The sequence below is a fragment of the Ambystoma mexicanum genome, chromosome 12 (assembly GCF_040938575.1).
Source record: "Ambystoma mexicanum isolate Mex_15411 chromosome 12, UKY_AmexF1_1, whole genome shotgun sequence".
NCBI classification, from domain to species: Eukaryota; Metazoa; Chordata; class Amphibia; order Caudata; family Ambystomatidae; genus Ambystoma; species Ambystoma mexicanum.
In genome coordinates, this window is record NC_090936.1 from 441678201 (window position 1) to 441691971 (window position 13771).

Here is a 13771-nt window from a genome sequence, read left to right on the forward strand (position 1 = left end):
CCACACCCTTATACCTTATGAATGGGTTCACCCTGCGGGGTGAACTACTGTAAACACACAGTCCCAGACACGACAGTTCACATTCAATCGATACTGAAGGCGGGAGCTAGCTTCAGGTTGACACAATTGCATATGAAAGGTTGTTGCGGTTTCCTGTCTCCTTTGTTATCCTCTGCAGCAAGGCCCCATGTGGGCCCGTTTGAAGTAAATTCCATGCATATGTTAATCCCTACCACCAGCTGCAGGGCCCAACGAAAGGACAGGGCATATTCATGAAGCCTTTGTTAGTTAATCAGGCTGGCCATGGCAGGGGGGGAGGTTTGGTCCTACCTCTTCTGGAGACACACTGTGTACTCCTCCTGTTATATTCCAACAAAATATGACAAGGGGGACTGTGCCTGTACGCTGTGTCCTCCCGGAACACACAGGTCATGCGGTGAGTATAGAAAAATGTGTGCGAATTAGCCCCACACATTTTCCAGAGGATGATCTACCATCATTCCATTTCATTTTAAACATTTTTTTAAAGCCTAGGCGAGCGCACACCTACCCTGTGGATGGTTGAATTCCTCATAGTATGCATACACCAACAGACACCTATACAGGAATTGTGGATTTCATGTCAACTGTCAATTGACAAACCAATAGCCATGGGTTGTAATTCTGACTTGCAAAATGACCAAAATGTGTGATCCTGAGTAAATTCACGCGCATTCAACTTTCCTCACCTTCAAAGACAGAGAATAAGTGTAAGCTACATGACACTAAGGGCCATCCAGGTTTTTCTATTTGAGAACATAGCAATCTCTGTGGTAAAGAGTCATTGACACTCTCCTCCGGGCTGATGGAGATTATATCATGAATTAATCTGAGAGAGACAGAGACATATGGCTGAAGTGACCGGATAGAATGTTGAGGGTGACTGGCACCCTGGGAAGGGTGTGATGGGTGTGCAGCTGAGAGCAACAGTTAACAGCTGACAGATGGCACTGAGATCTACCTGTTCACAACCCTGGTCCAAATGGTAAAGGAGCCAATCAGAGAGCAGCAAAATGTATAGCGGTTCCCCGTTTGGAGGCAGCACAATTTTACAAGAAAGCCGGCGCCAAAGAGGTGCTCTGTGGACACAAACCAGACTGCATTGCTTTGTCTGAGGGGAAGCCAGCTGAGAGGGTGACAGAAATCACAACTGTCATCTCTGAGCCCCTTGAAATGTGTTTGCACACTTAAATCATCATAGATGGCTGACACGTTAAAGGGAATTTGGGCACTCATTAGAAAAGGAGGTAGGCCTCTCCATAGTGCTGAGCTAGAAGTACCAACAGAAAATGCAGACAGTTCTGACCAGAGAGTAAAAGCTTCATTAAAGAAAAGACCCACCCGGATCATTATATTTGGTTGTGAATTTGTAAGAAATAGATCCATTATGGAGATCCTATCTGTGAGAATGACCCTATTAAGCCTTGAGTGAGGAGACTCCCTAAGAGTGAATATTGCGTTATGAAGAGGCCTTCTTTCTCGAATGTAGTGATCTGGTTCGTGCAAACTCGCTCTCCCACAAGGGACACACTGCAACATCTTCCAAGAAAAGGAGAATCACTCTCCCGCAATGTAATGCTGGGAAAAATAAAGCTGTTTCCTGAGGTGGGGCAGCTTAAGCAAGGCCAAAACTCACCTCCTAAAAATAGAAATGAATTGCTTCTGGGAATAATCTCCTCATATAGACAATGACTATTCAAAGTTATTTTAGTGAGGAGGGTAGCTATGGAGGCAGCCTTATTTTGGGGTCTTAAGAGTTTGATTCTCTAAATGCAAACATATAGGAACGACAGAAAAATTAAATTTGGTAAGGTTGCCATTTAATAAAGTTAAAACTGGGGTCACTAATTAATATACAAATAAACAATGCACTCAGTACACACAAAAGGAGTGTTTGTGGTGCAGGTGTCTTAAAAGGTCTATAAGCCTGTTTTCTCTTGGTTAAGTGCTGTAAAAGGCCTAGGTTTAGGCACTTACAGACATGTTTGGGCTACACACACCTGATGATGGCGGATGGTGAGACATGAAAGCACTGTCAGGTTGCCTCTTACCAGAGGTTCATCCCTGTGAGCTTTAAGGCCACTAAGCACTAGTGCGCTGTTCAGACCTGTGTGGTCATCAAGGCAAGACAAAAGGCTGACTTGAAACAACTTAAAGCCCAGTACATATATAGGAGTTGAGATTGGGCAGGTGGTGGTGACAGGAAGAGTTGGAGGGTAATCTGAGGAATGGATAGTTATACAGAAGAGATAGGAACACTGAGGCTGGCTGGCTCAAGGCGAGCTGAAGAGGGGGGAGGCGGTGTAAAAACCAAGCAAGGAGGCTGGAAAAGGTGTAGTCAAGGTGGCAGAAGGAAGGGGGTTCAGGATCTAGCAGAGGGCAGCAGACAGGCCCTGGGATGGATTGCGGAAAGCGCAGGTGGTGGCTCCCGGCTAAATACCAGGTTGGCAAGGAAGCTCTAGTTAGACCTGTGGCTGTAGGAGGAGATCAGAAGACTCACTGAAAGGACTTTGTTGACACTGGAGCAGAGGAAGTGTTTGCTGGCCCCTTGGAAAGCTGCAAAGATTGTTTGAATGTGCCGCATTCTGGAGAACTCTGGGAAACCCACACCAGATGAATAAGAGTTGCTCTGTGGTTTATGAACCCCTAGAAAACCTGCAAAGCCACAGGGAGGCGAGTCAATATCTTGAGAGTTTGACTGATATTGGTTTGGATTTGTGGTTGCAGGTTGAGTTCTTTCAGTTTCTCTCTTCCTTTTTAATTATTTGTTTCATTGGTTATTTACAAAAAAACAACATTTAACAATTTCCAATTTTGGTCACATTAAAAGAGGTGGCATTTCCTCATGTTCTTTATCCCTCATTCAATAATGAAATTAAATACTGTCCTTCTCTCCTTCATACCATAATGTATGCCTTCCTCACTTCCTTCGTAAATAGGGTAATTATACAGCGAGTTGATTATTTTTCCTTTTCTTGCAATACATACTCCACAAACTACATAACCACCAGGGTCAGTCCAACTTTGTCCCCCATCAGGATCTTCTCCCACCATTCGTCAGCCGTTAATGAGAGAGTTTGTTTTACATGGGACCCCAGGAATCTTGTTCCTGCCTCTGTAAGGGTCTTACACAGTGGCATGAGGTGGAAGAGGGATTTTGCCTCACTCGGATCTTCACAGTATCTGCAATAGGATTTCTGTTTCAATATCTGTTTGCTGGCAAGTTGTACCTCTCTGGTCGCCAGGATGTTCAATCAACATCTGATCAGATGCTCTCTATAGTGGGGCGACATTTTTTGAGGTAGTGTGGGGGTTGATTTAACCCTCTCAATTCCCATTTTAGAATAGGTCTCAATTTATCATTGCTCCTTGCTTCTATATTTCCATCCATTGCAATCTTTGCAGATTTTCTTTACCTACTTGGATTTAATATAAGTAGGTCTGGTTGGATATTGCAGCTCTCAAGGTAGGTTTGGCATCTCATCTTCCAGCGTGCCAGGCTTTTATCATGTCCCCCCATTGTTGCATTCAAAATGGCAAATGTGATGGGGCTTTTCTGGACTACACATTTACTACACAAGGATACTATTTTCCACAGCAGAATTGAAGTTAGAGATTGTAGTCGCAGTTCATATCTTATGGTGTTTCCTGATGCACATGGCAATCTCAGAATCTGCCACCAGAAAATCCCCTCCAGTACTCCCCACACTTTCCAAGACATGTTTAAGAGGGCTTCTGCTCCATATGTCAGTATCAGCACCACCTTTTGCTTGTAGAAGGTCAGGACTGGGATGATTGAGAAACGCCCATATTGTCTTTGGAGGGCTTTCCCCTGGTTTATTAGTTTTCCCATTTTCTCTCTTATCATCTGATATTGTCCTTTTTCATCCATATTTCCGGTAATCATTAATCCTAGATATACCATATAGTTTACTATTTCCGCCTTCTGGTTTTCAACCCTCCAAGTAAAGGTTTCCTTCTGTTTACATAATGCTGATGTCATTATTAAGATTTTAGATTTTCCTACGTTGATCTTCATTCCATTTTCTTTTAAATAGTAATTGAAGGCTTCTAGTCACCGCTTCAGGCCAATGGGTGTTTGGTCAATGAACACCAAATCGTCAGCATACAGTATCCACGGTATCTGTCCCGATTTTGTCTTGGGTGGCAAGGCTTGGATGTTTATTTGCGACTCTTTTAGATCGGACATTTATAGGCTGAACAGCAAGGGCGCCAGAGTGCATCTCGGTTTTAGTCCAACATAAGTTACAATTTTTCTTGATAGGATTCCGTCTTCTGTTATTCTCACCTGTATCGAGGTATCTGTATACAGGTATTGTATTGCCTCTAAAAGGCCTGGGGGACATTTCCATTCCCTAAGTTTAGCCCAAAAGCATTCCCAATTACACCATTGAGCGCTTGCTCCAGATCGATGAAGGGCAGGTAGATTCTGCTCTTTGTTTCCAAGCCTCTTTGTTTGAGCAGATTCAGTATCAGCAGATTCAACAAGGTCCCGACCTCCCTTACAAAGCCTATCTGTCTGGAGTCTAGTCTAGCGATAATTCCTTGAGTCGCCTTGGTCGCCCTTTTTGAAGATTGGTACCACTATAGCCTTGCGCCATGATGACGGTATAATTTTCGTCTGCATGATTTGTTTAAACAGCTTTGTCACTAAGTCACCCCATGCATTCACATTCCCCTTTAATACATGGTTTGAGAGGCCATCGGAGCCCGCAGCCCTTGATGAGCGGAGTTTGCCAATAATCAAGCGTGCCTCCAGTGCGTCAAATTCGAAGGACTATGTCTTCTCTCCCGGCTCTTCACCTTCTGTGACTAGCTTGCCTTACTTGCTGAATAGAGTTGTATAATGGTCTGTCCATCTCTCCTCGGCCACCTGCCCCATCATATGTGTAGGCCTGAAATTTCCTCCATTATTAATAATGTCTTACAAGTTCTTCGTGTTATTGAAGCATATTACTTTCAGCATCTTTTCGGTATCCATTTGTGCTCTTTTCGTCCTTGTCGCACAAATCTAATTTCGATATGTCTGTTTAGGTTTTCTTATCTTTTCATTCACCCCAGTTCCATTTTTGTTCTTTAGCCTTCTGAAATCGCCCCTAAATTCTTTTCTGTTTGTCACTAGATCATGGTCATATGCATATTTGGGGGTCAGTTATTTTCCCTCCAATTTCTCTTCTCTCTTCAAACTCTTTCAATATCCAGGCATACTCTACCTTGTATGGATTTTCCTTAGTATACTTTTCGTAAAATTGTACAAGTCTTGGGATTCCCGCTTGTTTTATTCTCAGCCTGTTTTTCCCCAAGTTGCTTCTACTGGCCTCATTTGTTTCCTCTCTTTCGTTTCAGTGGGCATCTTTAGCATAATAGCTAAGCGATCGTGATGGCTTTTATTTTGTTTCCTTACTTCAAACTTCACTACTAGTGTCATAGTATTTTCTGAGATGAAGCAGTAGTCTAGACAGGTTCTATAGGCACCTCTTCCCCAGGTACAAGCTCCTGGTCTATCTCCCTTTGTCTGCCCATTCAGCATTGTCATGTCCTGCGACTCTGTCTCTTTCACCCACATTAGGGCTCTTTTCTCCAGAAGTGATTCTAAATGTGGTTTACTCTCTTTATCCAGCAATCAGATATTAACATCTCTGCACAAAATAATATGCTGATTATTGCTTTCAGTCATCGATTCATCCACCAGGTTCATTATTGATTTTATGAAGCTTTTCTCCTGGCACATGTTTACACTCCAGTATATATTTATCAGCCATATCTGGGTTTGCCGCTCCTCATTCCCTCGACTTATTTTGACTACCTGGACAAAGGGATTTGGGTTCAATATCCCCTCCACCTTCAACCCTCTGTCCACCTTAATCATTGTCAAGAGGCCGGAGTAGGGCCTGCCTGTCCTTCCTTTCCCTGCTGGGTTCAGATGTGTCTCATAGCCTTCACATGATGGATTTGTTCTCCTCCAGGTCTCTTGGAAGCAAAGCATTTCAAATTGTGCCAGGGTTCCCGCATTTTCTGAAAACAGCGATCTAAAGCCCCTTGTGTTCCATGGGGCAATGTTTAGAACGTCCTCTTTCACCTTTGCATAAATGTATTGGCGCTTTGGCTTCCAATGTACCACAGCTAACCAATCCCATATTTTTTCCTTTCTCCACTTCTTGTTGAGCATTTTTCATTGATTTCATAGGTTCCTTTTGTTTGTTAGAGTTATCGATGGTAAATTTGATGTGCTTTATCTTCCTTTCTTTGTGTGTTTTTCTCCTCGCTCATCCAGTTTTTCTTTGATGGCTTTTCTGGCTGGCCATCCTCACTTTCACTTCCATCCACTGCCCTGTTCTTTCTCGATCTATCCCTCCACTTCTGTTCCTCTTTTCTAACTTCCACCTTCCTCCTGCTTGATCTATCACTGGACCAGCGCTCACCGCGCTTCTTGCACTCGTCCAGATTCTGGCTTTGAGTGCCTAGATCATCAGTTGACTTATAGTCGCTTAATTCGTACCCCAAAAAGTAGGAGTTTGTCACTGGACTCCAGTAGTGTTTCTTTAATTAAATGGAATTTAAGATGAAGTATCACCCAGTCCATTCTCTTCTCGTTTACAAATTCCACTACTCTTATATCTTCTGGGATATGTTGGAGTAGCTTCATTACATTCCTGCGATATAAAATAGGGGCACTTGATCCTGCTATTATTCTCACAAGGCGTACTTTGTTATCTTTATTTTCCAGGATAATGTTGGTCTCATTCCTTTTACTCTTATCTCTATTTGCAAGTTGTTTCTCTACCAGGGTAGTTTTCACATTCCTTTCTTCCCTCTCAATGTGGGGGAATTCTTCCGCCTGAGCTTTTTCTACGGACTTTCTTTTTTCCTCCAACGTTTTGAAACCTGGAAAGTTTGCGGCTGCCGAGTTATGCTTTTCCTTCTCCTTAAGAACCGTGGACTGCTCCCGGAGTGGGACAACTGTTATTCCCTTCCCTTGTTCTCTCAATTTCCACCCACTCTGAGCAGCTTAGATTAATCCACTCCTCTTCATCAATCCTTTCAATGTTTTCTATAAGGGCACTGAGACATGTCTCGGATGTTGAACCAATCTCTTCTACTTCGGTCTCCAAGCACATCATATTATTTGTTCCATCCATTGGTTTTAAAAGTAGTTTCTCCAATGGCATTGTCATTTCTATTTTCGGGCATTTCAGCGGTTGTATTAAGTCCAGTCGTGGAGGGGTTCTTATGTTTCTTAGAAATGCTCTAGATCGGTTTGATTTTCTTTTAGGTCCCACTTTTATATTTTTGGATTTTTCCCCATTCTGGTAAATTTGTGCCATCCTTAAGATTTTCCCACCTCTGCTTCCCGGTGCTTGTGTTTTTTGGAACGTTGAGAAGGTATTTACTTCTTTCCCTTCTTTTTGTGGTTCGCTTGGAATTTCCGTCACCTCCTCGCCTCTCCACATCAATATTTGGTCTTGTCCTTGGTGATTTTCTGAAGTTGGGGCTTTTCTTACATTCCTCTCTCTTTTGGCCATATGGCTGGCTATATCTCCAAGTCGTTTTTGTTTAGAGTCATCTCCCAGGGTGACAATTTCAACAATCTGATTCTCGAGACTTTGCTGCACATCCTGGTGTCGGTCGGATCCCTTTGTTGCTCGCTCATTCTCTCTTATCATCTGCTCCCTTTTCCATTGGCTCTGCATCCATGTACAGTCTTCCACTATGGCTTCCATGAATATGGCTTTATCACTTGTTTCTCTTCTAGACATATCACATAGACAATTTTTCCATTTGATCGAGGCTTCAGCTTCTTTATATAACCTTTCTTCCACCTTTTTTATGAGGCTTTCCATTCCTGTCATTTTAGTGTCTATCATTGCAACTAGCGTGGCCTGATCTTCTAATGAAGTACTAATAGCTTCATACAATTTCGTAAAAGGGGCTCTTGATATTGATAAAGCTGCCATCACTGTCTGCTGAATATGGGTAAGATCTTCAGTCCTTAAGTTTCTTTCCCTGCAATACCCCTTGCATTCCTGGTAGTGTGCCTCAGGCGAATTCCTTATGGATGGACTAGAGTCGCTACTGCTAGAGGAGCCATTTCCCCATCCAGATAGTTCTTCTTCCATCCCTAGCATGGTGTGCTGTCCATTGGTCAGGTCAATTGGCTCTTTCCTCAAGCCCTTCAATTTCTCCTTTTTATCTCTTCTTTTAGGTCTTTCTGAGTTTGATTGAAGCTGCGTGTTGTTACTTTCTATATGCAATCCATCATTCTCTGAGCCATGGGCTCCCATGGGCATTCTTCTTGCTAGAGTCTGTGTCTGGGCTAACAATTCTGTATTTCCCATGCTCTTGTCCGAGGATGGGATTTCATAGTCCAGGGCTGCTAGACGCTCATTTATTGACTACAGGCTTTTCCTCTTTTGTATGGAAATGTTTTCTGTTAGATCTGATAGATCTCCTGCAAGCCAAGCCGCAAGGTCGGAGTTCATTAGCTCCCTTGCAGGGGGGAGCCTATTATCTCCATCTCTTCATTAGGCCCCCAGGATCTTTAAAATGGAGGTCGGGGTTTATTTGCCCTCCTTCCGACATGTTCCCTTTAGTCAGTTTATCCTTTTGTTTATTTGACTTCTCCATATTATACCTTTTTCCCTTTATCTTCTGCTCTACTATGCTCCCCTTTCTTCCCTTTTCTTGGTTCATAAACATTTCCGAATCCCCCATGTTTTTCAACTCGGACTGTCATGGGGGCTCTTCTGGGTCTACCACGTCCCCAGTCGCCCATTTATCACTTTCATGGAGTTTCACGCATTCCTCATGCGGGATAGTCTCTTCGGTTGACTTCCCATCCTCAGGGGAATTGTACCCCTGTCCCCTTTTGTAGAGTTGCCGTTCCTCTTCATACATTCTCCATTCTACTGTTTCTTTCAGGGCATGGGGTGACTCCTCCGCTTCAGGCGGTCTGCTCCACTCAGTTGCCCCGGTCGAACGGCGGCTGCTTTGCCTTCTGGGTATCCCCCATATCACATTGCTGCTTCTCCACTTTGGGCAATCTCTCCCCCTCCAGTACCCACCGGTCGGGTAGGTGGTTACTCCTCCTGGGTTCTCTCGTTCGCTAGTTCTATGGTCGACTCACCTGCTGAACTTTCCATTTGTGTTGGCAGGGCGAAGGTCTTCACTTTTGACTAGGGGAGGGGAGCCTCAACCACGGGAGGAGCCTTATCCACGATATCACCCCCCCCTTCCTTCACCACACTTTGTTCATTCTGAGAGTGCTCCAGTTCATGTCTTCTCCCTCCCACGATTTCCCCCAGTTCACAGGTCAGTTCTCACAGCGGCTGATCGGTCTCCTGAAAACTCTCACTTGAGAGTTCTCTGGTGTGCCGGCCTTAATCTGCAATATCCTCCCTATGGAAAGGCAGGGCAGGAACTTTCGGCTTTATTTGTAAGTCCTGAGGGGGGCCTCACCTTCTTACCTGCTGTCTTGTTCCCGGGGACATCAGGTCTTCTCCAAAGGCTCTGCCATCTGCTGGCAGAGTACCTGCAGTCCTTCTTACTTGGCTGCCACCCGCGCACACCAACCAACACCACCTGCTTCCGTATCACCTGCTGTCTCAGGGACCAATGAAAAAGTGGCCTACAATTGCAAATGGCAATTCATTCCTTTTGTGACAGACTATTTCAATAGTACACAAGAGGGAGTTTTAAAAAAATCAAATGTGATACAGCAATTTAAATAACATTTATTCAGCAACAATGGTCCAAACTACTAGCTGCATAGTGAACTAACTCATCAAAATGGCCAATATTGGCCATAAAAAGAGGCCCACTTTGACCAACAACAAAAAACGGGCCCACACTAGCATTTTGCGTTTTTTAATTCGGCCATTGCCCTATTGCCATATAGGCCAGTCCTAGCCTGGGACAAGCTAAAAGACAGGTGTCACACAACAGAGTGCTGTGCGGGTGCACCTCAGCGAAATCGCTGGGGTGCAGAGGAGACGGCAAACGAGGTGCTCGTGGCACCTAACAGAAAACAGAAAAGAAAGCATCCCCCACCAGCCTCCAGTCTCCAGCCTCTAGCTGGCATAGCTCTTGACAGGGAGGATTGTGAGGAATTCGACCAGTCGCACAGTGGGTGTGCGCTCGCCTGTGTTTTCTGTCATTTTAAAAGAAATTGAATAATGGTAGATCAACCTCCGGAAAATGTGTATTCTCATCGCACGACATACACATAGAATTGTGTACTCTGGATGGACACGCCTACAGGCGCCGTCCCCCCCGGCATAATTCGTTGGGATATGACAGCAAGCATTACACTATATCCTCTCAGGAGGGGGAGGCAAAACATTCCCCTGCCATGGTCAGTCTAATTAACTAACAAAGGATCCATGGATCTGCTGTATCCTTTTGTTAGTTCTGCTGCTGGTGGCAGCTTTGCATAATACTCAGAGTTTAATTCAAACAGGCCCACATGAGGCCTCGCTGCAGAGGCTAACAAAGATGACAGGAGTCACTCAACAACTTTTGATATGCACTGAGTCAACCTGAAGCCAGCTCCCGCCTTTAGTATCAATGGACAGTGAAATGTCATGTCTGGGAATGTGTGGATTACACTAATCATCCCCGCAGGTAGACCCCATTCAGAAGGTAGGAGTATGTGATTTGACAGAGACAGAATGTCTGGTCCCGCTGCAGCTCCTAGGGACAACTGCTGCTTTAATCAGGAACCACAGAGAGCTCAATTAACTAGCAAGACCCTTTGATCCACAAAAGGCAGGAAGATGGATGGGACTTAGTATTACATGTTTTCACACCTTTAACTTTTCTGTTGCCAAGCACTCTGGTTATGATTTCATGCATACAGGAAATTCTTGGTGGGGACCCAGGATTGGTTCATAAAGGTAGGCTTAGCCTACAGCAATCACTATGGCCCATTTGGCTTTAAAAGGGGGCTGAGCTCTGCTTTTGGCAGATCATCTGAAGACATTGCACGGAGTAGCAAGACGAACTCAGCATTGGACCCTGGCTGAAGGTACAGTCTGCCTTACATTGTCCACCTGTGAAGGAAGGCCAGGACCTCTGAATGGGAAGCAGGAGCCCTCCCCTAAATATCTCACAGGGAACAGAGGAAGATACTGAATCCAGAGGACCCTCCAGCACCTCCAGAACCAGTACCCAGCCAGCACACAACATGCCCTGTTAGGCTCTGCAGCAAGCTTCCTAGGTGGGAAGTGCCAGAGAGTCTCTGAACCAAACCAAGGACAAGGCAGCTGCCTACAAAATTCTCCTCGGTTTTGGGACGTCCACCTTAACCCCTTAAATGCCAGGCTATTATGCAAGACTATGCAAAAAGGACGAGCATACCTGTCCTTGGCACTAAGGACAACACAAGACCAGTGAAGAAGTTAGGAGGAGTGCATCAACAAGCATCTACCAATGTTGCCTTAACTGACATTTTCGAGCCAGTTGAGCCCCTCGAGCTGAAACTGACTGAACCGCAGACTGTTGTTATGCTGCAGTCGCTAACGCTGTTCCGAGACACCTCGACGTAGTGCTTTTGGCCCACCAACCAGCACTGAGACAACGATTCCTGACCTCACGCCGCTGTGTAGGCCAGCCTGCAGCCATCTGTTCAGCCTCACTCGCCGAGCTGCATGCCGCCCAATACCCACAGCTGTCTCCCCTCTTGAACTCTGTTGCAGAAGCTGCAAGGTGCCATAAAACTGACTCGACCCTGTTGAGCACCAAGAACATCTACAGCACAAGGTACATTGTGGTTCTGTCCCCCTGGTCCTTCTCTGAAGGCCCCTAGTGACATGTTTGTGTTGAAACCAAGTATCCTTGAACTATTGTGATTAATTACTATACCGACTACCCTCCTGACAGTATCCATAGTGCATCCCTTTTCCTTCTTTTAAACTGTTTGTCCTCTGCATTCCTCTACAGGGTGGGTTGTATTTTGTAGAGTGCTAGAACTGTCTGTTCTGATAATAATAAAGTAGATATTTGTATACAACCTTGACTGGACAGTGCCTTTTATCATTGGGTAATAATTGTATTTGTGCTATGTTGCAACTAACGAATGATCCACGACCTTTCTGAGATAAGCCTGCCGTTCCGTCCACGTTACCAAAATTGGACAAGGAGGTTTATAACTTGCTTGTGTTTGCAATCTGTTTGGATCCCTTCTGGTGCACTAGAGGTGTGTTGCTGATTGATGCTTTAGAAATCGATATTCATCCCTGGACCACTGGTGCCCCGAAGCTGATTTGTCACAAGCACCAAGACCCAAGTACACAGCCAAACCCTGCGATACAAGCGGTACACAGTGAATACATCCAGTCTGTAAAGCATGTTACAGGTCTCACGCTGTAAATGTGGAATGGGTTTTGAGCTGAAGAATTTTGAGGGGCCTTTAGGGCGGGGGCTTTACCCTAAAAAAATTACATAATGGTAAAGTTTGAAAGAAATATCAACACATTTGTAAAAATGTGAACAACTAACAAAAAACAACGTTTGTCAATAATGCAATATAGCTATAAAATACTGTTAAATAAAAGTGAGATTTCTGCAAGCTATATACAGTGGTGGCAATTGCAGTACTCTGGATTGGAAGTTCATATTATGACACAGAACCACCAGCTATATACAAAAGTGCACAATCTCCCAACTCCCACAGAACACACTGTCCTTCATAGACACATCATAAACATGTTCTCACATTTCTGCTGTCTCTGTGCACACATACCAACACCAAGCCAACCATGCATGTGTTTACATTCTGTACAGCACCCCAGCTCACCAGCTCCATACTAGGAAAAAATGGGCTAAAACATCCTGCCAATAGGGCAGCTGCAGTGTGTGGTTAGGTTTAATAGATCTTCCGCACAAGCTACACTAGATGGTTATGGCCAATGAGGGCATTAAGGCGCTTTCAGGGACAATACCACCCAGTGTACCCCAACTGGACGGGTGGGGAGTGCAGATCGGTTAGTACACTAGGTCAGGCTGTGTGTGTCACAGTGTCCTGAGGTAACTTGGCCAGAATATGGAGTAGTGAGTGAGGAGAGGCGGGGCGGTGTGGCGTGTAGCTCACACATTCAACAAGCCAGCAATCCATGGGAAAAGAAACAGAGGGTGATGGCGGAGGAGAGAGGAGTCTGTACTGTCGCGGTGCGGAGCGACATGCAAAACTGAGAGTCACTTAATTCCCTGCGACAAGAGGGAACAGTCGTGGCTTTGCAGGAATCTGGATGCATGGGCCAGTGGCGGTGAAGTAAGGACAGGGCGCGAGCTGTGACGTGCTGAACAATATGCATGTTGTACTGCTTGGTAAAACCCACACATTTCCAATCAGATGTCCTAAAGCCACGTTGCAGGATACCAATTGACGCTGGAGTCTTTTTTTAAACATACGTGACTCTAATAAAGCTCACCAAATAGATGAAACTACTTGAAATGTAATGAACCTTGAGGAAGCTCTTTAAGTGATATGATGTGATATGGCATTTATAACGCGCCTATACACAAGTGTTCCAAGGCACGACGAGGCAGGGGGGGAAACAGAGGGAAGACAGAGACAGCGATCCTACTAGACCAGGGGACATTGAGATCACGCGAGTGCAAGGGAGGGCGGAAGGTGAAAAGTCTGGGTGGGGGAAGAGGGTGGGGTCAGTGCATAGGATAAACAGTAAAATAAATAAAGACAATAAACAAAAAG

The 13771-nt window shown here is 44.8% G+C and overlaps 1 protein-coding gene across 6 annotated transcripts in view; it reads right to left on the minus strand.

Moving 5' to 3' along the window:
- Positions 1-13771, minus strand: part of CACNA2D4 (calcium voltage-gated channel auxiliary subunit alpha2delta 4) — a 1390363-nt gene that overhangs the window by 1338863 nt on the left and 37729 nt on the right. The window lies entirely within an intron of this gene.